General features: G+C 35.3%; 1 protein-coding gene across 1 annotated transcript in view; it reads left to right on the top strand.

Annotated features, from left to right (window-relative positions):
• LOC140151355 (serine/threonine-protein phosphatase PP1-gamma catalytic subunit B-like) overlaps positions 1–26068 on the top strand; it is a 65273-nt gene that overhangs the window by 13502 nt on the left and 25703 nt on the right. The window lies entirely within an intron of this gene.

The raw sequence follows: 26068 nt of genomic DNA, 5'->3' as shown, positions 1-26068 counted from the left end.
GATGATAGCATTGTTTGATAAAACTATTTTTCCTGAGGTACTAGCTACAGGCCTTCCACCCCTCACCATTTAGGTTCAGGGTGGTAGGCCATTGTTTGCTATCTACTGATGATAGCATTGTATGCTACAGGGTGTCCCAATAAAAAGAGGCCCCTGATTGCGCCCTCTTTTTCGCCTATTTCTGAAAAGTTGATTAAATATATTTTGGTATACAAAGAAACCTTTAATCGTTAGCTTTTATAAACCAGAACAATTATATCAATCGGCTCACAACTTTTGAAGATATGCTCTTTTGAATAAAAGTACCCTTTTCACTCTGTCCACGGATAACAAACAGAGTGGTTGGGATGGCTCATGCTGTGGAGTGGCCTGCACGATCACCAGACCTCACACCACTTGATTTGTTTCCTTTGTGGCAAAATCCAAGATCTTCGCAAACGTATTACTGAATGCATTCGCAAGTATCCGGTGCACAAGGATGGTACCCAACGCAATTGATGCAATGAGGACCAGGGCTGAAACCTGTATTCGCCAAGGAGGCAACCAGGTAGAGGGCAGAGCAGCACAGTAAACTCAGAAGAACCAAAGACAAACCAAACAGCCTTTAGGGCTACCTTTAATCCTAAGAAGAGAAAAGACTTATGCTGTAAATAAAAAAAGAAAGCAAGAAATAACAAAGTAAGAAATTAAGAAACATAATAAAACAAAAAGGCATAAATAACTAAGAAAATAATATTATTGCAAGTAAAGCAAAAGAAGTCCCATTCGGCATCCATTTTACACACAAATTAATGACACTATTAACAAAATCCATTGCCCATAAACCCACTGGTAAAGCCCATTCCATAAATAAAGTTATTTTATAAAGTTATCATAGAGGAATGTTTGATATTCATGCATGGTATGTGTACTCCTTTTCAATCTTTGAAGTAGCCAAACCTTCTCCGTGGACAGAGTGAAAACGGGTACATTTCTTTAAAAGAGCATATCTTCAAAAGTTGTGAGCCGATTGATATAATTGTTTTGGTTTATTAAAGCTAACGACTCAAGGTTTTTTACATACCAAAATATATTTGATCAACTTTTCAGAAATAGGAGAAACAGAGGGTGCAATGAGGGTCCTCTTTTTTTTGGGACACCCTGTATTTACCGATGATAGCATTGTATCCTATCTACTGATGATAGCATTGTTTGCTATCTACCGATGATAGCATTGTATGCTATCTACTGATTATAGCATTGTATGCTATCTACTGATGATAACATTGTTTGCTATCTACTGATGATAGCATTGTATGTTATCTACCGATGATAGCATTGTGTGCTCTCTACTGATGATAGCATTGTTTGCTATCTACCGATGATAGCATTGTATGCTATCTAATGATAATAGCATTGTATGCTATCTACAGATGATAGCATTGTTTGCTATCTACCGATGATAGAATTGTATGCTATCTACTGATTATAGCATTGTATGCTATCTACTGATTATAGCATTGTATGCTATTTACCGATGATATCATTGTATGCTATCTACAGATGATAGCATTGTTTGCTATCTACCGATGATAGAATTGTATGCTATCTACCGATGATAGCATTGTGTGCTCTCTACTGATGATAGAATTGAATGCTTTCTACTGATGATAGCACTGTTTGCTATCTACTAATGATAGCATTGTTTGCTATCTACCGATGATAGCATTGTATGCTATCTACTGATTATAGCATTGTATACTATCTACTGATGATAGCATTATTTGCTATCTACTGATGATAGCATTTTATGTTATCTACCGATGATAGCATTGTGTGCTCTCTACTGATGATAGCATTGTGTGCTCTCTACTAATGATAGCATTGTTTGCTATCTACCGATGATAGCATTGTGTGCTCTCTACTGATGATAGCATTGTTTGCTATCTACTGATGATAGCATTGTTTGCTATCTACTGATGATAGCATTGTTTGCTATCTATTGATATGATAGCATTGTATGCTATCTAATGATGATAGCATTGTATGCTATCTACAGATGATAGCATTGTTTGCTATCTACCGATGATAGCATTGTGTGCTTTCTACTGATGATAGCATTGTTTGCTATCTACTGATGATAGCATTGTTTGCTATCTACTGATGATAGCATTGTTTGCTATCTATTGATACATAGCATTGTATGCTATCTAATGATGATAGCATTGTATGCTATCTACAGATGATAGCATTGTTTGCTATCTACCGATGATAGCATTGTATGCTATCTACTGATTATAGCATTGTATACTATCTACTGATGATAGCATTATTTGCTATCTACTGATGATAGCATTGTTTGCTATCTACTGATGATAGCATTGTTTGCTATCTACTGATGATAGCATTGTTTGCTATCTATTGATACATAGCATTGTATGCTATCTAATGATGATAGCATTGTATGCTATCTACAGATGATAGCATTGTTTGCTATCTACCGATGATAGCATTGTATGCTATCTACTGATTATAGCATTGTATACTATCTACTGATGATAGCATTATTTGCTATCTACTGATGATAGCATTGTATGCTACTGATGATAGCATTGTATGCTATCTACTGATGATAGCATTGTTTGCTATCTACTGATGATAGCATTGTTTGCTATCTACTGATGATAGCATTGTTTGCTATCTATTGATATGATAGCATTGTATGCTATCTAATGATGATAGCATTGTATGCTATCTACAGATGATAGCATTGTTTGCTATCTACTGATGATAACATTGTATGCTATCTAATTATGATAGCATTGTATGCTATCTACAGATGATAGCATTGTTTGCTATCTACCGATGATAGAATTGTATGCTATCTACCAATGATAGAATTGTATGCTATCTACCGATGATAGCATGGTATGCTATCTATTGTGTGCTATCTACCGATGATATCATTGTTTGATATCTACTGATGATAGCACTGTTTGCTATCTGCTGATTATAGCATTGTATGCTATTAACCGATGATATCATTGTATGCTATCTACAGATGATAGCATTGTTTGCTATCTACCGATGATAGAATTGTATGCTATCTACCAATGATAGCATTGTGTGCTCTCTACTGATGATAGAATTGAATGCTATCTACTGATGATAGCACTGTTTGCTATCTACTAATGATAGCATTGTTTGCTATCTACCGATGATAGCATTGTATGCTATCTACTGATTATAGCATTGTATACTATCTACTGATGATAGCATTATTTGCTATCTACTGATGATAGCATTTTATGTTATCTACCGATGATAGCATTGTGTGCTCTCTACTGATGATAGCATTGTGTGCTCTCTACTAATGATAGCATTGTTTGCTATCTACCGATGATAGCATTGTGTGCTCTCTACTGATGATAGCATTGTTTGCTATCTACTGATGATAGCATTGTTTGCTATCTACTGATGATAGCATTGTTTGCTATCTATTGATACATAGCATTGTATGCTATCTAATGATGATAGCATTGTATGCTATCTACAGATGATAGCATTGTTTGCTATCTACCGATGATAGCATTGTATGCTATCTACTGATTATAGCATTGTATACTATCTACTGATGATAGCATTATTTGCTATCTACTGATGATAGCATTGTTTGCTATCTACCGATGATAGCATTGTGTGCTCTCTACTGATGATAGCATTGTGTGCTCTCTACTGATGATAGCATTGTATGCAATCTACTGATGATAGCATTGTTTGCTATCTACTGATGATAGCATTGTTTGCTATCTACTGATGATAGCATTGTTTGCTATCTACTGATGATAGCATTGTTTGCTATCTATTGATATGATAGCATTGTATGCTATCTAATGATGATAGCATTGTATGCTATCTACAGATGATAGCATTGTTTGCTATCTACCGATGATAGAATTGTATGTTATCTAATTATGATAGCATTGTATGCTATCTACAGATGATAGCATTGTTTGCTATCTACCGATGATAGAATTGTATGCTATCTACCAATGATAGAATTGTATGCTATCTACCGATGATAGCATGGTATGCTATCTATTGTGTGCTATCTACCGATGATATCATTGTTTGATATCTACTGATGATAGCACTGTTTGCTATCTGCTGATTATAGCATTGTATGCTATTTACCGATGATATCATTGTATGCTATCTACAGATGATAGCATTGTTTGCTATCTACCGATGATAGAATTGTATGCTATCTACCGATGATAGCATTGCGTGCTCTCTTCTGATGATAGAATTGAATGCTATCTACTGATGATAGCACTGTTTGCTATCTACTAATGATAGCATTGTTTGCTATCTACCGATGATAGCATTGTATGCTATCTACTGATTATAGCATTGTATACTATCTACTGATGATAGCATTATTTGCTATCTACTGATGATAGCATTTTATGTTATCTACCGATGATAGCATTGTGTGCTCTCTACTGATGATAGCATTGTGTGCTCTCTACTAATGATAGCATTGTTTGCTATCTACCGATGATAGCATTGTGTGCTCTCTACTGATGATAGCATTGTTTGCTATCTACTGATGATAGCATTGTTTGCTATCTACTGATGATAGCATTGTTTGCTATCTATTGATATGATAGCATTGTATGCTATCTAATGATGATAGCATTGTATGCTATCTACAGATGATAGCATTGTTTGCTATCTACCGATGATAGCATTGTGTGCTCTCTACTGATGATAGCATTGTTTGCTATCTACTGATGATAGCATTGTTTGCTATCTACTGATGATAGCATTGTTTGCTATCTATTGATACATAGCATTGTATGCTATCTAATGATGATAGCATTGTATGCTATCTACAGATGATAGCATTGTTTGCTATCTACCGATGATAGCATTGTATGCTATCTACTGATTATAGCATTGTATACTATCTACTGATGATAGCATTATTTGCTATCTACTGATGATAGCATTGTTTGCTATCTACTGATGATAGCATTGTTTGCTATCTACTGATGATAGCATTGTTTGCTATCTATTGATACATAGCATTGTATGCTATCTAATGATGATAGCATTGTATGCTATCTACAGATGATAGCATTGTTTGCTATCTACCAATGATAGCATTGTATGCTATCTACTGATTATAGCATTGTATACTATCTACTGATGATAGCATTATTTGCTATCTACTGATGATAGCATTGTGTGCTATACTGATGATAGCATTGTATGCTATCTACTGATGATAGCATTGTTTGCTATCTACTGATGATAGCATTGTTTGCTATCTACTGATGATAGCATTGTTTGCTATCTATTGATATGATAGCATTGTATGCTATCTAATGATGATAGCATTGTATGCTATCTACAGATGATAGCATTGTTTGCTATCTACTGATGATAACATTGTATGCTATCTAATTATGATAGCATTGTATGCTATCTACAGATGATAGCATTGTTTGCTATCTACCGATGATAGAATTGTATGCTATCTACCAATGATAGAATTGTATGCTATCTACCGATGATAGCATGGTATGCTATCTATTGTGTGCTATCTACCGATGATATCATTGTTTGATATCTACTGATGATAGCACTGTTTGCTATCTGCTGATTATAGCATTGTATGCTATTAACCGATGATATCATTGTATGCTATCTACAGATGATAGCATTGTTTGCTATCTACCGATGATAGAATTGTATGCTATCTACCAATGATAGCATTGTGTGCTCTCTACTGATGATAGAATTGAATGCTATCTACTGATGATAGCACTGTTTGCTATCTACTAATGATAGCATTGTTTGCTATCTACCGATGATAGCATTGTATGCTATCTACTGATTATAGCATTGTATACTATCTACTGATGATAGCATTATTTGCTATCTACTGATGATAGCATTTTATGTTATCTACCGATGATAGCATTGTGTGCTCTCTACTGATGATAGCATTGTGTGCTCTCTACTACTAATGATAGCATTGTTTGCTATCTACCGATGATAGCATTGTGTGCTCTCTACTGATGATAGCATTGTTTGCTATCTACTGATGATAGCATTGTTTGCTATCTACTGATGATAGCATTGTTTGCTATCTATTGATATGATAGCATTGTATGCTATCTAATGATGATAGCATTGTATGCTATCTACAGATGATAGCATTGTTTGCTATCTACCGATGATAGCATTGTGTGCTCTCTACTGATGATAGCATTGTTTGCTATCTACTGATGATAGCATTGTTTGCTATCTACTGATGATAGCATTGTTTGCTATCTATTGATACATAGCATTGTATGCTATCTAATGATGATAGCATTGTATGCTATCTACAGATGATAGCATTGTTTGCTATCTACCGATGATAGCATTGTATGCTATCTACTGATTATAGCATTGTATACTATCTACTGATGATAGCATTATTTGCTATCTACTGATGATAGCATTGTTTGCTATCTACTGATGATAGCATTGTTTGCTATCTACTGATGATAGCATTGTTTGCTATCTATTGATACATAGCATTGTATGCTATCTAATGATGATAGCATTGTATGCTATCTACAGATGATAGCATTGTTTGCTATCTACCGATGATAGCATTGTATGCTATCTACTGATTATAGCATTGTATACTATCTACTGATGATAGCATTATTTGCTATCTACTGATGATAGCATTGTGTGCTCTCTACTGATGATAGCATTGTATGCTATCTACTGATGATAGCATTGTTTGCTATCTACTGATGATAGCATTGTTTGCTATCTACTGATGATAGCATTGTTTGCTATCTATTGATATGATAGCATTGTATGCTATCTAATGATGATAGCATTGTATGCTATCTACAGATGATAGCATTGTTTGCTATCTACTGATGATAACATTGTATGCTATCTAATTATGATAGCATTGTATGCTATCTACAGATGATAGCATTGTTTGCTATCTACCGATGATAGAATTGTATGCTATCTACCAATGATAGAATTGTATGCTATCTACCGATGATAGCATGGTATGCTATCTATTGTGTGCTATCTACCGATGATATCATTGTTTGATATCTACTGATGATAGCACTGTTTGCTATCTGCTGATTATAGCATTGTATGCTATTAACCGATGATATCATTGTATGCTATCTACAGATGATAGCATTGTTTGCTATCTACCGATGATAGAATTGTATGCTATCTACCAATGATAGCATTGTGTGCTCTCTACTGATGATAGAATTGAATGCTATCTACTGATGATAGCACTGTTTGCTATCTACTAATGATAGCATTGTTTGCTATCTACCGATGATAGCATTGTATGCTATCTACTGATTATAGCATTGTATACTATCTACTGATGATAGCATTATTTGCTATCTACTGATGATAGCATTTTATGTTATCTACCGATGATAGCATTGTGTGCTCTCTACTGATGATAGCATTGTGTGCTCTCTACTAATGATAGCATTGTTTGCTATCTACCGATGATAGCATTGTGTGCTCTCTACTGATGATAGCATTGTTTGCTATCTACTGATGATAGCATTGTTTGCTATCTACTGATGATAGCATTGTTTGCTATCTATTGATACATAGCATTGTATGCTATCTAATGATGATAGCATTGTATGCTATCTACAGATGATAGCATTGTTTGCTATCTACCGATGATAGCATTGTATGCTATCTACTGATTATAGCATTGTATACTATCTACTGATGATAGCATTATTTGCTATCTACTGATGATAGCATTGTTTGCTATCTACCGATGATAGCATTGTGTGCTCTCTACTGATGATGATAGCATTGTGTGCTCTCTACTGATGATAGCATTGTATGCAATCTACTGATGATAGCATTGTTTGCTATCTACTGATGATAGCATTGTTTGCTATCTACTGATGATAGCATTGTTTGCTATCTACTGATGATAGCATTGTTTGCTATCTATTGATATGATAGCATTGTATGCTATCTAATGATGATAGCATTGTATGCTATCTACAGATGATAGCATTGTTTGCTATCTACCGATGATAGAATTGTATGTTATCTAATTATGATAGCATTGTATGCTATCTACAGATGATAGCATTGTTTGCTATCTACCGATGATAGAATTGTATGCTATCTACCAATGATAGAATTGTATGCTATCTACCGATGATAGCATGGTATGCTATCTATTGTGTGCTATCTACCGATGATATCATTGTTTGATATCTACTGATGATAGCACTGTTTGCTATCTGCTGATTATAGCATTGTATGCTATTTACCGATGATATCATTGTATGCTATCTACAGATGATAGCATTGTTTGCTATCTACCGATGATAGAATTGTATGCTATCTACCGATGATAGCATTGCGTGCTATCTTCTGATGATAGAATTGAATGCTATCTACTGATGATAGCACTGTTTGCTATCTACTAATGATAGCATTGTTTGCTATCTACCGATGATAGCATTGTATGCTATCTACTGATTATAGCATTGTATACTATCTACTGATGATAGCATTATTTGCTATCTACTGATGATAGCATTTTATGTTATCTACCGATGATAGCATTGTGTGCTCTCTACTGATGATAGCATTGTGTGCTCTCTACTAATGATAGCATTGTTTGCTATCTACCGATGATAGCATTGTGTGCTCTCTACTGATGATAGCATTGTTTGCTATCTACTGATGATAGCATTGTTTGCTATCTACTGATGATAGCATTGTTTGCTATCTATTGATATGATAGCATTGTATGCTATCTAATGATGATAGCATTGTATGCTATCTACAGATGATAGCATTGTTTGCTATCTACCGATGATAGCATTGTGTGCTCTCTACTGATGATAGCATTGTTTGCTATCTACTGATGATAGCATTGTTTGCTATCTACTGATGATAGCATTGTTTGCTATCTATTGATACATAGCATTGTATGCTATCTAATGATGATAGCATTGTATGCTATCTACAGATGATAGCATTGTTTGCTATCTACCGATGATAGCATTGTATGCTATCTACTGATTATAGCATTGTATACTATCTACTGATGATAGCATTATTTGCTATCTACTGATGATAGCATTGTTTGCTATCTACTGATGATAGCATTGTTTGCTATCTACTGATGATAGCATTGTTTGCTATCTATTGATACATAGCATTGTATGCTATCTAATGATGATAGCATTGTATGCTATCTACAGATGATAGCATTGTTTGCTATCTACCAATGATAGCATTGTATGCTATCTACTGATTATAGCATTGTATACTATCTACTGATGATAGCATTATTTGCTATCTACTGATGATAGCATTGTGTGCTCTCTACTGATGATAGCATTGTATGCTATCTACTGATGATAGCATTGTTTGCTATCTACTGATGATAGCATTGTTTGCTATCTACTGATGATAGCATTGTTTGCTATCTATTGATATGATAGCATTGTATGCTATCTAATGATGATAGCATTGTATGCTATCTACAGATGATAGCATTGTTTGCTATCTACTGATGATAACATTGTATGCTATCTAATTATGATAGCATTGTATGCTATCTACAGATGATAGCATTGTTTGCTATCTACCGATGATAGAATTGTATGCTATCTACCAATGATAGAATTGTATGCTATCTACCGATGATAGCATGGTATGCTATCTATTGTGTGCTATCTACCGATGATATCATTGTTTGATATCTACTGATGATAGCACTGTTTGCTATCTGCTGATTATAGCATTGTATGCTATTAACCGATGATATCATTGTATGCTATCTACAGATGATAGCATTGTTTGCTATCTACCGATGATAGAATTGTATGCTATCTACCAATGATAGCATTGTGTGCTCTCTACTGATGATAGAATTGAATGCTATCTACTGATGATAGCACTGTTTGCTATCTACTAATGATAGCATTGTTTGCTATCTACCGATGATAGCATTGTATGCTATCTACTGATTATAGCATTGTATACTATCTACTGATGATAGCATTATTTGCTATCTACTGATGATAGCATTTTATGTTATCTACCGATGATAGCATTGTGTGCTCTCTACTGATGATAGCATTGTGTGCTCTCTACTAATGATAGCATTGTTTGCTATCTACCGATGATAGCATTGTGTGCTCTCTACTGATGATAGCATTGTTTGCTATCTACTGATGATAGCATTGTTTGCTATCTACTGATGATAGCATTGTTTGCTATCTATTGATACATAGCATTGTATGCTATCTAATGATGATAGCATTGTATGCTATCTACAGATGATAGCATTGTTTGCTATCTACCGATGATAGCATTGTATGCTATCTACTGATTATAGCATTGTATACTATCTACTGATGATAGCATTATTTGCTATCTACTGATGATAGCATTGTTTGCTATCTACCGATGATAGCATTGTGTGCGCTCTACTGATGATAGCATTGTGTGCTCTCTACTGATGATAGCATTGTATGCAATCTACTGATGATAGCATTGTTTGCTATCTACTGATGATAGCATTGTTTGCTATCTACTGATGATAGCATTGTTTGCTATCTACTGATGATAGCATTGTTTGCTATCTATTGATATGATAGCATTGTATGCTATCTAATGATGATAGCATTGTATGCTATCTACAGATGATAGCATTGTTTGCTATCTACCGATGATAGAATTGTATGTTATCTAATTATGATAGCATTGTATGCTATCTACAGATGATAGCATTGTTTGCTATCTACCGATGATAGAATTGTATGCTATCTACCAATGATAGAATTGTATGCTATCTACCGATGATAGCATGGTATGCTATCTATTGTGTGCTATCTACCGATGATATCATTGTTTGATATCTACTGATGATAGCACTGTTTGCTATCTGCTGATTATAGCATTGTATGCTATTTACCGATGATATCATTGTATGCTATCTACAGATGATAGCATTGTTTGCTATCTACCGATGATAGAATTGTATGCTATCTACCGATGATAGCATTATTGCTCTCTTCTGATGATAGAATTGAATGCTATCTACTGATGATAGCACTGTTTGCTATCTACTAATGATAGCATTGTTTGCTATCTACCGATGATAGCATTGTATGCTATCTACTGATTATAGCATTGTATACTATCTACTGATGATAGCATTATTTGCTATCTACTGATGATAGCATTTTATGTTATCTACCGATGATAGCATTGTGTGCTCTCTACTGATGATAGCATTGTGTGCTCTCTACTAATGATAGCATTAGCAGCGTGTATACTGATATTGGACTCTGTCATGTTTGACATTTGCTTAAAAAGTTACCTTTTTCAGAGTCTTCATTGAGCAGCGACGTAGCTTGCGACACCATCACGGCGTCTTCATTCAGCGTAGTGATGTTTTGTTTACACATGACCACCCATCGGGTGGTCATGTGACCGATCAAAACATCACGCTGAATGAAGACGCCGTGATGGTGTCGCAAGCTACGTCGCTGCTCAATGAAGACTCTGAAAAAGGTAACTTTTTAAGCAAATGTCAAACATGACAGAGTCCAATATCAGTATACACGCTGCTATTTTACGTCAACACGGACGCGATGTCCTCAAAAGCCTCCGAAAAGCGGAAAATATCACCACCAAAATTGCAAGATGGACGAACCACCGTATTTATAATATCAGATGCACGAAGGTCGACATCACACCCCGCAGCATAAAACTGAAATCCGCCGTCACGGGAATCAAAGCTAATAAAGTAATCCATAAAGCTGAAAAACAACTTTTGGATATTAGAATCAGAAATTGCTCGTTCACGATCTCGAAATTACAAGACGAGCTGCAGAATTTGGAAACCAATTTGTTTACCGCCATAAGCGATCAAGAGAAACAGGAAGTGGAACAACATCTCTCGCGCATGCGTAGTCAGGAATTTGACAAAGTGAAATGTAAACAACGTGAGAAATTCGGTAAATTGGTGACAGCCAAGCAAGAGTTTTTGCTCAAAAATCGAGCGGAAGAGAATGACATAGATAGGAATAGATGGGTCATCAATAAATCGGACAGGATACTGAGTGAAAATGAGAAATCGGTGCTTGAAAAAGGACTTAACTACGCCGTCACGCCGCGGGAAATTCCGATGAAAGAATACATTGTAAACACGGAAGTAGCATGTCGCCAAATCGCCCCAGCAAAAGCTCAAAGCTTACGAGCGGATGTTGTTAAGGGTCTTCGCAAATCCAAAGTGCCGCCGTGTAACATCAAGAAAGGTGAGCAGAAAGCTCTGTTTGACTTGAAAAAGATGAAAATATCACGATCTTACCGGCCGACAAAGGTCGTGCCACTGTAGTTCTTAATACCAGTGACTATGAAGATAAGATGGAGTCTTTGCTCAATGATCAAACCACATACCAAAAGCTAGCTAAAGACCCCACGCCAAGCATACAAACGTGAGCTTATTGGTATAATACGCGAATGGCAACACAGTGATCCCATTCCTCAAGACATTAAACACAAAATCTACCCCACAACTGAGGAAGTCCCTAAAGTCTATGGCACTCCCAAAATTCACAAACCGGAAGCTCCTCTCCGACCCATAGTGTCTAGCATTGGCAGTCTGAGTTACAATGCAGCCAAAGTACTTGCCAATATCCTCAGTCCCTTAGTAGGTAAAACTGAACACCACATCCACAACAGTGGTGAGTTCGTGGAAAAAGTTAAGAACTTGGAAGTACCTCCAGGGCAGAAGCTGATATCATATGATGTCTCTGCCCTTTTCACGAGCATTCCCGTACCAGACGCGATTCAAGCAGTCAGGGACAAATTGGAGAAAGACGCTACGCTAAAGGATCGCACCCCCCTCAAAATTAACCATATCCTGGAACTCCTCACTTTTTGTCTCAATACCACCTATTTTGTTTACAAAGGACAATATTACAAGCAAACCCATGGTGCGGCGATGGGTTCCCCCGTCTCTCCCATAGTGGCCAACCTATACATGGAGAGTTTCGAGGTCAAGGCTCTTGCTACAGCCCCTCGCCCCCCGTCGAAATGGTTTCGCTATGTCGACGATACGTTAAATCCTCATCCACGAATATGACATAGATGGATTTACATCGCACATCAACAGCCTAGACAAGAACATTAAGTTCACAAACGAACCCGAACAGGAGGGTAAACTCCCGTTCTTGGACACGTGTATTCATGTTGAGGATGACGGTAGCACCAAGGTCACCATATATCGCAAAACCAACACACACTGACCAATACCTGAATTTTGACTCGAACCACCATCTGGAGCACAAAAGGTCAGTGGTTAGAACGCTTATGGACAGAGTGGACAAATTAGTCACTACAGAGGAGGACAAACAACAGGAAACGAGCCATGTAAAATCTGCACTCAAGGCAAACGGCTATAAGTCCTGGATGTTTAAAACCCCCAAACCAAAGAAAAGAAAGATCGCAAAGAAACAACTGGACAGTATGAGAGAAAAATCAATGTCCCGCTGCCATACATCAAAGGACTTTCTGAGAAACTATCCTATATTTTCCGTGACCACGGGTCAACGCTTACCACAAACCGGTCAATACCATCAGATCTTTCCTAGTACATCCGAAGGACAAAACCCCAAAACCCAACAAATGTGGTGTAATCTACAAAATCAGTTGCCCCGACTGTGAGAACACTTATGTTGGTGAGACAAGCAGATCTCTCGGCACCCGTTTCAAAGAACATACTAGAACCACTGCCCCTAACAGCAGTCGGTGATCACAAAGCTGATCATAAACATGATATTAGTATTGAAGATGTGGGAGTCATCGGTAGAGAAGACCATTTTTGGAACAGAAAGATCAGGGGAGCCATAGAGATTAAGACACAAAGACCCACGCTCAACAGGGACGCCGGATACGACCTGCCCGCCATCTACAATGATCTGCTGACACTTGACCACCCATCGGGTGGTCATGTGACCGGAGGATTGTAAACAAAACATCACTACGCTGAATGAAGATGCCGTGATGGTGTCGCAAGCTACGTCGCTGCTCAATGAAGACTCTGAAAAAGGTAACTTTTTAAGCAAATGATAGCATTGTTTGCTATCTACCGATGATAGCATTGTGTGCTCTCTACTGATGATAGCATTGTTTGCTATCTACTGATGATAGCATTGTTTGCTATCTACTGATGATAGCATTGTTTGCTATCTATTGATATGATAGCATTGTATGCTATCTAATGATGATAGCATTGTATGCTATCTACAGATGATAGCATTGTTTGCTATCTACCGATGATAGCATTGTGTGCTCTCTACTGATGATAGCATTGTTTGCTATCTACTGATGATAGCATTGTTTGCTATCTACTGATGATAGCATTATTTGCTATCTATTGATATGATAGCATTGTATGCTATCTAATGATGATAGCATTGTATGCTATCTACAGATGATAGCATTGTTTGCTATCTACCGATGATAGCATTGTGTGCTCTCTACTGATGATAGCATTGTTTGCTATCTACTGATGATAGCATTGTTTGCTATCTACTGATGATAGCATTGTATGCTATCTACTGATTATAGCATTGTATACTATCTACTGATGATAGCATTATTTGCTATCTACTGATGATAGCATTTTATGTTATCTACCGATGATAGCATTGTGTGCTCTCTACTGATGATAGCATTGTTTGCTATCTACAGATGATAGCATTGTTTGCTATCTACCGATGATAGCATTGTGTGCTCTCTACTGATGATAGCATTGTTTGCTATCTACTGATGATAGCATTGTTTGCTATCTACTGATGATAGCATTGTTTGCTATCTATTGATACATAGCATTGTATGCTATCTAATGATGATAGCATTATTTGCTATCTACTGATGATAGCATTGTTTGCTATCTACCGATGATAGCATTGTGTGCTCTCTACTGATGATAGCATTGTGTGCTCTCTACTGATGATAGCATTGTATGCAATCTACTGATGATAGCATTGTTTGCTATCTACTGATGATAGCATTGTTTGCTATCTACTGATGATAGCATTGTTTGCTATCTACTGATGATAGCATTGTTTGCTATCTATTGATATGATAGCATTGTATGCTATCTAATGATGATAGCATTGTATGCTATCTACAGATGATAGCATTGTTTGCTATCTACCGATGATAGAATTGTATGTTATCTAATTATGATAGCATTGTATGCTATCTACAGATGATAGCATTGTTTGCTATCTACCGATGATAGAATTGTATGCTATCTACCAATGATAGAATTGTATGCTATCTACCGATGATAGCATGGTATGCTATCTATTGTGTGCTATCTACCGATGATATCATTGTTTGATATCTACTGATGATAGCACTGTTTGCTATCTGCTGATTATAGCATTGTATGCTATTTACCGATGATATCATTGTATGCTATCTACAGATGATAGCATTGTTTGCTATCTACCGATGATAGAATTGTATGCTATCTACCGATGATAGCATTGCGTGCTCTCTTCTGATGATAGAATTGAATGCTATCTACTGATGATAGCACTGTTTGCTATCTACTAATGATAGCATTGTTTGCTATCTACCGATGATAGCATTGTATGCTATCTACTGATTATAGCATTGTATACTATCTACTGATGATAGCATTATTTGCTATCTACTGATGATAGCATTTTATGTTATCTACCGATGATAGCATTGTGTGCTCTCTACTGATGATAGCATTGTGTGCTCTCTACTAATGATAGCATTGTTTGCTATCTACCGATGATAGCATTGTGTGCTCTCTACTGATGATAGCATTGTTTGCTATCTACTGATGATAGCATTGTTTGCTATCTACTGATGATAGCATTGTTTGCTATCTATTGATATGATAGCATTGTATGCTATCTAATGATGATAGCATTGTATGCTATCTACAGATGATAGCATTGTTTGCTATCTACCGATGATAGCATTGTGTGCTCTCTACTGATGATAGCATTGTTTGCTATCTACTGATGATAGCATTGTTTGCTATCTACTGATGATAGCATGGTATGCTATCTATTGTGTGCTATCTACTGATGATATCATTGTTTGATATCTACTGATGATAGCACTGTTTGCTATCTGCTGATGATAGCATTGTTTGTTATCTACTGATAGTATTGTTTAATATCTACTGATGAGAACATTGGTAAATTAGGTCATGTAGGTAAGAATAGCATTGATAATAGCAGTGTTAGGTGCTATCTACTGATGATAGCATCATTAAATTAGGTGCTATCCAACTGATAATAGCATTGTTGAATTAGGTGTTATCTACTGATGATAGCATTGTTAAAGTAGGTGATATCTACTGATGATAGTACTGTTACTTTAGGTGCTATCTACTGATGATAGCATTGTTAAATTAGGTGCTATCTACTGATGATAGCATTGGTAAATTAAGTGCTATTTACTGATGATAGCATTGTTAAATTAGGTGCTATTTACTGATGTTAGCATTGCTAAATTAAGTGCTATCTACTGATGGTAGCATTGTTGAATTAGGTGTTATCTACTGATGATAGCATTGGTAAATAGCATTGGTAAATTAGGTGTTATCTACTGATGATAGCATTGTTAAATTAGGTGTTATCTACTGATGATAGCATCAATAAATTAGGTGCTATCTACTGATGATAGCATTGTTAAATTAGGTGTTATCTACTGATGATGGCATTGTTAAATTAGGTGTTATCTACTGATGATAGCATTGTTAAATTAGGTGCTATCTACTGATGATAGCATCAATAAATTAGGTGCTATCTACTGATGATGGCATTGTTAAATTATGTGTTATCTACTGATGATGGCATTGTTAAATTAGGTGTTATCTACTGATGATAGCATTGTTAAATTAGGTGCTATCTACTGATGATAGCATTGTTAAATTAGGTGTTATCTACTGATGATGGCATTGTTAAATTAGGTGTTATCTACTGATGATGGCATTGTTAAATTAGGTGTTATCTACTGATGATAGCATTGTTAAATTAGGTGCTATCTACTGATGATAGCATTGTTAAATTAGGTGTTATCTACTGATGATGGCATTGTTAAATTAGGTGCTATCTACTGATGATAGCATTGTTAAATTAGGTGTTATCTACTGATGATAGCATCAATAAATTAGGTGTTATCTACTGATGATGGCATTGTTAAATTAGGTGTTATCTACTGATGATGGCATTGTTAAATTAGGTGTTATCTACTGATGATAGCATTGTTAAATTAGGTGCTATCTACTGATGATAGCATTGTTAAATTAGGTGTTATCTACTGATGATGGCATTGTTAAATTAGGTGCTATCTACTGATGATGGCATTGTTAAATTAGGTGTTATCTACTGATGATAGCATTGTTAAATTAGGTGCTATCTACTGATGATAGCATTGTTAAATTAGGTGTTATCTACTGATGATGGCATTGTTAAATTAGGTGTTATCTTCTGATGATGGCATTGTTAAATTAGGTGTTATCTACTGATGATGGCATTGTTAAATTAGGTGCTATCTACTGATGATAATATTCGAAATTTAAGTGCTATCTCATGATTAGATTATGTGCTATCTACTGAAAATAGCATTGTTGAATTAGAGAGCAGTGTGAAATTAGATGTTGTCTACCGATGATAACATAGTTAAATTAAACTACATGTATCTACTGATGATAACAACTGAGTGCAATTTGAAATCTAAGTGATGTCTACTAATGATAGCATTTTCAAATTGAATGCTTTCTACTGATGATAGCCCAATTTAGAATAAGGTGACCTGTTTTTTTAAACAGAAATTGGTAATGATTATATAATGAGTTAAAAATACCGAAATGCTGAGCATGCATGTACAATCCAAGATAATATAGAGTCTCTCTGTGAACGTTTCATATATCTCGAGGCTTGTAGATCATCGATACAAACATTGCTCGGATAAAACTACACAGGTATCTTACATCCAAAAGGAAATGCAAGTAGGCATGTAAATAATACAAGATTGATGGGGCACCATTGGGTTGGTAGACATTGCAGCTGTTGCTAACACCTGACTTGAATGAATTGCTGACAAACAGTGGCGTAGATTTTTTTTGACATGGGGGGATGGGTTTGGAAAAAATTATAGTGAATTCAGCTCCTTTTGGCGACAAAATAAGTTTATGGTAGAAATGCGTGTGAAGCGCTCGAAAAATTTTGCCATTTTGAAGCTATTAGTGTTGAAATATGGTGTAAAATGGAATTTTGGAAATTTGCAGTTTTGGGGCTAAAATGGCTAAATATGAGGTTAATTTGGTTAGAAACCCACATACAGGCATCAACATTGGGGGTGGGGGATGATCGTATGGACCACCCCTACCCCCCAGCAAAATATTGGAGGGGGATAGAACCAGATATAAGTGCAACAACCCGCCTGAAAAATGAATCAAGCCTATGCGATGTGAATGCGTACGAAAGCAAGAACATGTCCGCTTTTGTACGCTTGCTCTGATTGGTTCTCCCTATCTAAGAGTGTAAGATTTAATTATATGCTGGTGGTGGTGACTGGTGCTATATTTCTAGATTTAAGTATTGTATTGAGACCTAGCCATTTATCTATTGCTTGTTATGACACAGTAGATACCATTGATTAATGTTAATTGGAACAGAAAGGTGGGATGCTGAGTTGTCATGGTATCTACCATATTATATCAGGTGATACATGTGAATACACAGCTGGTCTCAAAACAGACCAACTCATAAAAGTATATTTTTGATGCATTGTACATTCACTTTGTGACCATTTTGATCAAGTTTACTCCTGCGCATGAAGTGGGCTATTCTACTGAATTCTCATGCCGAACGCAAAATACCGTGCCAGTGCGAATGATCACTGCTGTGTGACATGTGTATTCTTGCACCTAGTTGCCATACGTAGTACATCTATTGCATGATATAACACTGCTCAGCTGGGTGTGAGAGTTCCTCTTTTCAGCTCTGTTTGTGTTGCCAAAATTTATACCTTTTGTTTTATTTTCAGTCCATTATATGTGGAATTTTCACTCCGATTTTAAGCTGTTTTTCAACTTGTTTTTTAGTAATTTTCCTCTTTTTTGGCTCGTGGTCTTTCATATCCTGCAAATTTGAGTGAGAATAAGCCAATCAAATTGCATAGATTATTATAGCTTTTGAAGAATTTAAAATTTTCTAATGTAATTCTGTTTGGGGAGAAAAGTGGTTGACCATAGAAAAGGGACACATGGACAAATGACATATTGATACAATGTATTGTATTACAATGATCAATATATGGGTCATATGTATGTACACAAACGTCATAGTCTAGAATCCTCCCTCCAATGTTGCTTCTTTTAAAAAATATAAATTACAGAATTGTAATATTACTGGAAATATATATTTTTGGTGTGGACAGAGTAAATAGAGTAGGTGAATTGGATTACGTTGTCAACGTGGGAAGTTGTTTGCTACAATTTTTGTTTTCTTCAAGAAAGTTGACATTTATTAAAACTGGTTTTTACGTATTTACTGTTGCCATACCAATCCACTTATAATAGGTAAAAGTGGAATTAATACTTGTATATGGCATGGATATTTTCCATATAGGTACATGTTGAGATTAGTGGCTTTTAGTTGATCAATTCATTAAAACCCTTGGGATATATTAATAATGATAATTGCAGAGACGTCTGAGTAAGTTGAGATACAAACACTGGATCCAGATTTGCACGGACATTTATTTTTCAAACATGTGCAAATTAATATGCAAAATTGATGTTGGCATTTTGAGAAATCAGATGTGGGTCAAAAATGTGGGGATTTTTTTTTACAAATTGTATAAAAAAGTTACCAGATGTGAAATTTATTTAAAGGGGCATTTCAAGATTCATAGCCTCATCCTCCACTTTTCTAACAAAAAAGTTGAGATTTTTATACTACTGGAAACATCTGGCTACACAATGTTTATGTATAAAAATTTGTGCAGATTCATTTGCTTGGCATTTTGAAACAAAATTATGTGTGTCAAAAATGTGGGTACTTTGTTTTAATTTTATGCATAGAAAACGTTACCAAGGTGAAATTATCTAATTATGGATTGTTTTGTGCCAGGGTTCAAATGAATCCATTATAATAAGAACTAAATTACTAATGCTAACAATAACAACAACATTAATAACATGTTAGTTTTCATCAGGGGTAGTGCTAACTTGCGCCATGGGGTCATAGGCGCATTCTTGTAGCTTTTGGCGCACAAAATTATCATTCAGAGGTTGCTAAGGGGTCATTTCAGCCCTTTATTTCTATTGTTTTGGATCCATAGTTTTACAAAATTTCAAATTTTTGACCCCTTGTTTGAAAACCTAGCGCTACCCTTGGTTTTCATGAGGCAAATGAACCAATAGTAGCTGATATTTGCGAATTGCATTTTATGCATTGATATTTGATAACCCCAACCATACTAAACATCAAAAAACCTCAATTCACAAAGCATCTACAAGCGTGGGTATTCCATGTGATATCATTGTGTCATCAGGCGAACACACATGGAACGGAAAGCTTGGGGCCTGTGGTTCAAAACTGTGCATGAGAAGAAGTTTTCTCTTCTTCTTTCTTCCTTCCTTCTTACTTCCCCCTTGCCAAAAAGACCCTGGTTCGGTTAGATTTGAAAAGCATTGATATTTGTTTTAAATGCACAGGTGCACACATCACTTTGAAGGTTTATGCATGTATTTCTGCATACCTACCCAGTTAATAATTTACTTTGAACAGTTGATTTTGCTTGCAGGTAAGGGTTATTTCAGGCCACTTAGGAGGGATTTTTCCACATGGATTTTGGGATTTTCAGCTATTTTTAAGCTTCTAAAAGTTAATTTAAAATTGGAGTGGAGGGGGAAAATACATCTAGTGATTTCAACATAATACATATTATTAGTTTAAAATAATAGAATTTTCTTGAAATAAAGCTAAAAAGTGATGGTAATGAATCAGATTTAATTTTGCATAGATTTTTTTTGGGGTATTGTGAAAAATCTAAGCAATTCGCTTTTGACCTCGAAATATCCTGAGAGGCGCATCTTCGGTTCCAAAGTCAAAATGTTTAGATAACCTCTGAACAACAGATGCACAGTTATTAACCTCTAAATAATTCATTCATGTGATTTGATTTCAACCCATGCAAATCTACAATTTAACACAAATGGTGACCAGCACTTGATGATGACATTTCAAACTGTAATAGAACGAGAGTCAGCGACTCTGATCAATGCATTATTTATGACATCAAGCAATATTAAATTGGAGTGCATGGCCAAATTTACTTACTTAGATGAGTAAACTGTATATAAATGAAGAATCGCTAGTGCCCCTGAAGTATAGACTTCATGAAATAGAGACCAAGGGGATGGTACATTTTTACTTGAATTACATAAATTTGTTGGCAATCAAGGTGAGGAAAAATTTCAAGCTGGCCTAGATAAGGTATGAAGTGTTATTTTACAGTAGGGGAGTGAGCAATGGTGGCACCAGGAATTTTTTTGGGGGTTGGCATTGGGGGTAAAGTGAATTTCATAGGGGGGAGCAAAATCAATAAATTCAAACATAAATTGCAATATTGACCTTTTTAGCAACTGTTGGGAATTTTTCAAAAATCAGTTCAGAAAGATACTGTGTGCGGTAAATAAAAACACCACAACTAATCACACATTGGCAACAACACATTTGGTGAGTGCATGAATGTTCACACAAATCATGTACCGTGTTAATCTTACTCAACGCATCATATAGCATATTTGTGAAAATCGTTCAAATACAATCTCCAAACTGGTTGAATTTGTTTTGATTATCAATGATTCTCATCATAAGTCATCCTATGAAAAACAGACACAACATAGATTCTGCAAATTTAGTATATATTTATCCACAATAAAAATGATTCTTGACTGAAGATATAGGTCCTACAACGTATTTACATGTGCATTGAGTCCTTCAAATAAAAAAAATGTACGAGTGGATATGAGTGAATAAAAAAATGACATGAAAAACTCATCACATTCACACATGTTTCACATGAATGTCATTATCAAATGCATAAATATGTACTGGAATTCTATCATATTTTAGTGTGCGCTTTTTTTAGTATCGGTACCATAAAAATAGAGACCGTGAGATCATGCATAGTACAAAAATGTGCATGGACTTTGTTTTGCAATCATCCATCATATACATGTAGATGTAATGAATAACTGAAATAGGGGACTGTATGCATTTTGTGTGATTTACTTTTAATTTTAATATTGAAGGTTTTCACTACAATGTGTTAACCTGATATAGTGATATCAGTGATACATACGTAATTATACGATACTAGCCCGATGATGTACATTGCAAGTATATGGGAAGGACACCAGACATCCACAATTATATTGCTCTGCATGCTAGCCATGGGCTTCAACATAAAAAAATGAGATATTTTCTCAAAATATCAAGAGCTATCTCAAGAACCACTGAACCAATACCAGGCTAATTTGTACTCATTTTAATGCATTTTACATGCTGATTCCAAATATAGACATAAAATTTTACAATTCTGAAATTTTTGAATTTTTAAATTTTTTAAAAATCTTGTTGTCGCCTGCAGTCGACGTCTGCGAGGAGAGGTTTAATAATGGTAAACATCCATTAGGACCAGACTTAATTGATTGTTTGCTATTGCCAATGTTGCTCACAGCTCCCTACCTCGCATACACTCAATTAGATGGCTGGCATTCTGTTGGTGATATTTCATGTGGTCCTTGACAATTTAACTCTGGACTGAAGGATTTATTAAGCAGGAATGCTATGATTTCATGACACAGTGATGTTACTTGAAATTAATTGTCAGAATTCAAGCTTCATGTTATACTGAAAATATATTTACATGTCTTGCACATTATTTGTTTTGCCCTCAATTAGCGAGTATTTTTAGTTATTGTATCACAGACACTTAAAATAATACAATATATTAATGATATACCACCCAAATTCAATGAGACTTATTAGTCGATATGTACGTGTTGACTGATGCAAAATGACTTGCAAACACATGCATATCCAAAAATGCAATATTCAAAAGAATTTGATAAAATTCCCTTTCATATGAAGAAAATCAATGACGTGCATACAATATAAGACATCTAATCTGACAATGTTTATTTTATAAGACTTTCTTACTTTAGATTTGACCTTTATTTTTCATCTGTTTGTTTATTATGCAGTCACTCCAAATAAATGAAAATCCCTACTTAGATTTTCCCTGCTACTCCTAATATTTCCCCTGGGCGTGCATGGAGGCAGGTAGAGTAAAAATGCTGGGCTTTCTGTGCTCTTATATAAGAAGCACAAGTCATGCATAACATAATATTGTAATGAATTGGCTTTAAATGTCTCCAAATCAAATTTAAAATACTGAATAATGGAATGGGGAATATAAATATAGACCAACATTTAGATTTTAGAGCAAAATTAAGAGTCATCTTTCTTTGCTATTCTGAAGTTTACAAAGTTCTATATTTTGTGGGGTAGAAATACCGTAGAATTATGTATCAAATGATTAAAATATTTTCAGTTGTTTGAATCACATGCTTATAAATTTCATTTTTGCTTAATCACAGTCAATTTTTCACATATAAGAAAACCTTTTGCTAGATTGGGTTGTGCAAATGAATTAAAGGAAAAAGATACCCAGGTACTGAAGCAAGTCCTGGTGCCCCCAGAGGTGTAAATTTGAACATATTAGCATGTGATTTCCTTTGTGGCAGGGGAAAGGCTTGTCCAAATTGTCTGACTGCCCGAAAAGCAAATGTCTTGGAATTGTTTTTTGCAAATTCCAACATACAATAAAAAAAAAATGGATATCAGAAGGACATTCCTCATATTCCAGGCCGCGATAAATTTTATTTTTTAGCTTGCCCGATCGGGCAGGCAATAGTCAAAAATTGGTTGCCCGAATTGCCCGAAAATTACCCATATTCCCGGCAACAATTGTCAGCAAAGTCACATCATGCAGTGCATGTAACTCGTAGTCGTAAGTACGTCGAATTTGGCAGTTTCATTCTTGCGGAAAGCCGATACTTTCTTGGTTAAGTTGATACATAAATGAGTATTCATGAAACCACTATAAAAATAAACATTTCTTATGCATTCAATACTGTTTGTTTCTTGTGGAAAAATGTGCATTTTATGTGAAATTTTGTCAGTAAAGTCACGCGATTTACGATTTTGCCAACCACTAACACGCCTCAATCTCCATGTACATGCAAATACATGGCCAGCTGACGCCATTGACGCTCATAAAACTCATTATATATGCACGAAACAGTTTCTATAATTGGCTAAACTATAGTTTACTACCAATACGTCACAAACGTCATTTCATTAGCATATATGTCTGGTATGGATATGAGTGCAACATATAGCATCGGAAAAATTTGAGGGCCGTTTCAAGAAGTTTTCTACTTGGTTTTGACTGTTTTTACTTCTGTGAACACGCCAGGTTTGACAGAAATACTCTGTTTTGCATCATCAAGATTTAATTAGTTTTAATTTAGTCTTGCCCGATCGGGCACAGCTCTTCAGAGTTTTAGTTGCCCGACTAAAAATTTGATTGCCCCGGGCTATCGGACAGGTAATTTGTCGCGCCTGTCATATTCAGAACGCAATTGATGTGTTTGATGTGCTCTCATGTTCCACAAAAAATACTGTGCAAACATTGCTATCCAATCCCATAATAGTGAAAATACTGACTAAATCTTTAATGTAAAATTGTGTGCGCTATTAGAAATACAATTACTTGAATTTATCCTTCTTGAACATGTCTTAATTTGTATGTTTTGTGTTATGAAAAACATTTAATTTATGCAAAAGTATAATTGAAGGTTTTATTTAATAATCAATTCAAGTTGCATAATTTCCTGATTTATTTATTTTAGCATGCAGTACTCAATTCTCATGTGAAAATTTAACCAAAATGTTCTAATGTGAAAATTGAATGCAACTTTATTGTTATAAATGAAAACATCTTCCAAATGATTGAATGAATTTGAGCAGATAATATTAAATTACAATAAATCAAGTTAATGCACTTCTTTGAGGACATACATTCAAATATGATTCCTAATTAAAGTTCTCTTAATTTGATACACTTTATGGTGAGGGACAAGCTAAAAATAAAATAGCTTTACTGTTTTTCCCAAGGAGGTGGTGATCAGTTCCAAGATTTGTTTTTTCAAGTATCTTTTAAAATTAAAATATCCTTATAACCAATGTTATAGATATTTCGATCAAAATTAATCTCATTGCATCGCAGTTTATTTTTATGCAGCTCTTATTTTATTTGGAAAGCAAAAAATTTGTACCTGTGTGCATTTCAGGACATATGCATGCATACTGTGCTACTCTGTACAATACTAGTAGTGTACATCTAGGCACATACCTGTAACGTACGCTATAGTATGACATATATTACCAACCAACCAACATAGTAAAGATACACACACATGCTCAGCTAGTGAATGGGCTGATGAGAAATTACTCAGATCCCTTAGGAGCATTTCAGGTCACATCAGATAATCTGTGACACAAGCCAAATGACATAAGATTAAACCTAATTAGGAAGCTTGATCCTGTTTTCTCTCAAAATGAAAAACAAGGAATTACCAGTGTACTGAAGGTTTTTGTGGTTGTTAAATAATCAAGCTGTTGAAAATCCAGAAGATGGTAATGGCAACATACCTTGATATTCAGCTGCCAATGTACACATACTAATAGCTACATTAGTACATGTAGCTATTATAATAGCCAAAGGCTTCCAGTCATTTTCTATTCAGCGTTTCATGGCCGACAAACTTCTATTATAAAGGTTTTTTGTTTCCAAAGATGAACATTTACTGGTGTTTTTAAGACAA

This window comes from Amphiura filiformis, chromosome 4 (assembly GCF_039555335.1).
Source record: "Amphiura filiformis chromosome 4, Afil_fr2py, whole genome shotgun sequence".
Taxonomy (NCBI): Eukaryota; Metazoa; Echinodermata; class Ophiuroidea; order Amphilepidida; family Amphiuridae; genus Amphiura; species Amphiura filiformis.
The sequence above is the reverse complement of the archived record's forward strand: the minus strand, read 5'-3'. Positions and strand labels throughout refer to the sequence as shown.